The following is a 2517-nucleotide window of genomic DNA, read 5'->3' on the forward strand; positions in this document are numbered from 1 at the left end:
TATATATATATATATATATATATATATATATATATATATATATATATATATATTTATTTTACAGGCATGTATATGTTCAACAACTCATTAAAATACACCAAAAATGCAGGAAATCACATCTACTTTATTCAAAATTATCAGGGGGAGGACCCATAGCTTTTTGAAATATTTAGCCCTTTCTGCCACTTTTTTCTCTCATAAAAATTGAATTGAACTCATTTTACATCCTTCAAATCTTTAGATCTGTTTACAACCTTTTACTGCTCCTTTCACACTTTGTTCTGCTTCAGCTTCTTTCAGCTTCCTTGTCCATATTTAAAGATTTTTCAGCTATTTTCAGCTAATGTCAGCTGTTTTGTGCTCCTTTCAGATTCTTTCTGCTAACTACAACATTTTTCTGCTTCTTCTAACTTCTTTCTGCCAATTTCAGCTTGTTATACTCCTTTCAGCTTATTCCTGCAGCTTTAAGCTTTTTTCTACTATTTCAGCTATGTATTCCTGTTTTATGCTAATTTAAACTTTTTCAGCTATTTCCACATTTTTTGTACTCATGAGCTTTTTTCAGCCTAATTCAGAAAAATGTGCTCTCTCCACTTACTTGTAATTTCAGTTTCGTTTTGCTTTTTAAGATACTTTTCAGCTGTTTATTTTTTGTTAATTTCATTCTTTTCCAGATAGTTTCCACCTTTTTGTGCTCATTTCTGCTTCTTTCAGCAACCATGCATTCTTTCTGCTTCTGCTAATTTAAGCTTGCTCTACCTTTTCAGCTACTTTTTAAAAGCATTTTTAGTTAATTTCATCTATTTTCAGATAAATTCAAGTTTTTGTGATAATTTCTGCAGCTTTCAGCCTAATTAATTACTTTCTGATAATTTCAGCTTGTTATGCTCCTTTCAGCTTTTTTTGTTGCTATTTTCAGCTTTTTCTGCTATTTCAGCTACTTTGTTTTGTTGTTTTGTGCTACATTTAGTTTTTTTTTTTTTTTAGCTAATTCCACCTTTTTAGCTCATTTCAGCTCTTTCTGTTAGTTTAACCTTCCTTCTGCCTTTTCAGCAACTTTTCAGCATTTTTTTGCTAATTTACTAATTGTTGTGCTCATTTCTGCTTATTTAAACATAATTCAGTAATTATGTGTTCTTTCTGCTTTCTTCTGCTAACGTAGGCTTGTTCTTCCATTTCAGCTTCATTTCAGCATGTTTTTAGCTAATTTCAGCTGTTTCTCAGCAAGTTCTTCAGCAATACGCATGCACACTATTTTCACAGGAAATTCAATTCCTCTAGCTGTTTTTATTTCACACTTAATCTCTCTCCCCCACCCAGCTTGTCATCATTTACCTGTTGGGAGCAACAGAAAGCTGAGTTCCCAGTCCCAGGCTGTGGATGAGAGAATAAGTCAAACTTCTTCTTTTATCAGAGCTAACTGCTCCCTCCCTCGTTTCTCCCCGAGGCTCGCTGCTGTCCAGGTGTGCGTGTTGTTTACCGTGTGAAGCCCTATTAGGGCCATCGCTTGGTCTGCTGCTCTCCACGCAGCGCTGAGTAAAATTGACAGACCAGTCTGGCTTCATAATTAAACCTCCTCCGTCTTCCCAACACCAGCTAATGATCAATAAAAGAGAAAGGCAAGGGGCAACAGTGGGGGGGGGGGGGGGGGGGACAGCAATCGAGCTGAAGTACGACGAGGTGATGAAGTGGGGAAAAGCTAAAGTTGAAAAAGAGTTTGGAGAGTTGGAAGCAGATGTCAGCTCTCCATGGCCTCTGCAGATCTCAGGCCCTTCGGCTGAACATAAACGAGGTGCCACATTAAAGTGCAATAAATGTGTTTTGATACGAGCACGAGGTGAATGAGGCTCCTCTGCTCACACTGAGAGGCTCAGTGAGTGTTTCCGACACAAGAGTGACGCCGGAGCTGTGCTGGTCCTCGTGGGCCGACAGCGCAACACAAGCACGTGTGTTCTGATCTAATTATGGACTGAAGCCCAACACAAGCAGCAGTTTGGCCCTAAATGAGTCCCCTGGCATCATACAGGCCATTTTAAAATCAGTCTGGTTTGTTTTAAAGCTCTCAAAGGCCCATTTTCAGGAGACAAAGTATTTCAAAATAGAAAAAAGAGAGCGAGCTGATATGCTCATGAATGAGGAAACGTTTGGGTGAGGTAGGAGGAGTCTAAAGAAATATTCTGTACATCTTACGGCACGTTAGGTGTTTATATTTTGAGCGGTAAACATCTTACTTGTTGTGGATAGCTCTTTGAACAACCTCAACTTGCCAGAACAGCTGATAACTCATTCAACTAAAAAACTAACAGCTAGTTTTAGAGCAGCTAAGACTGAAGTGGATTTCTTTCATAAATCAACTTGGATCTCCACTTTTCTTTTCTTTTCGGCAAATCAAGCAAACGTTTATTTATAGGCCGTTACACCACAGACACTTCCTCATATGTTTGTGTGCAAACATAAATGGTGGCAGCAATAGTTTGTATTGATGCTTAATCAATCATGTGCTGTGAAATTCAAAGC

Source organism: Nematolebias whitei, chromosome 20, assembly GCF_014905685.2.
Source record: "Nematolebias whitei isolate Nwh7 chromosome 20, NemWhi1, whole genome shotgun sequence".
Lineage (NCBI taxonomy): Eukaryota > Metazoa > Chordata > Actinopteri > Cyprinodontiformes > Rivulidae > Nematolebias > Nematolebias whitei.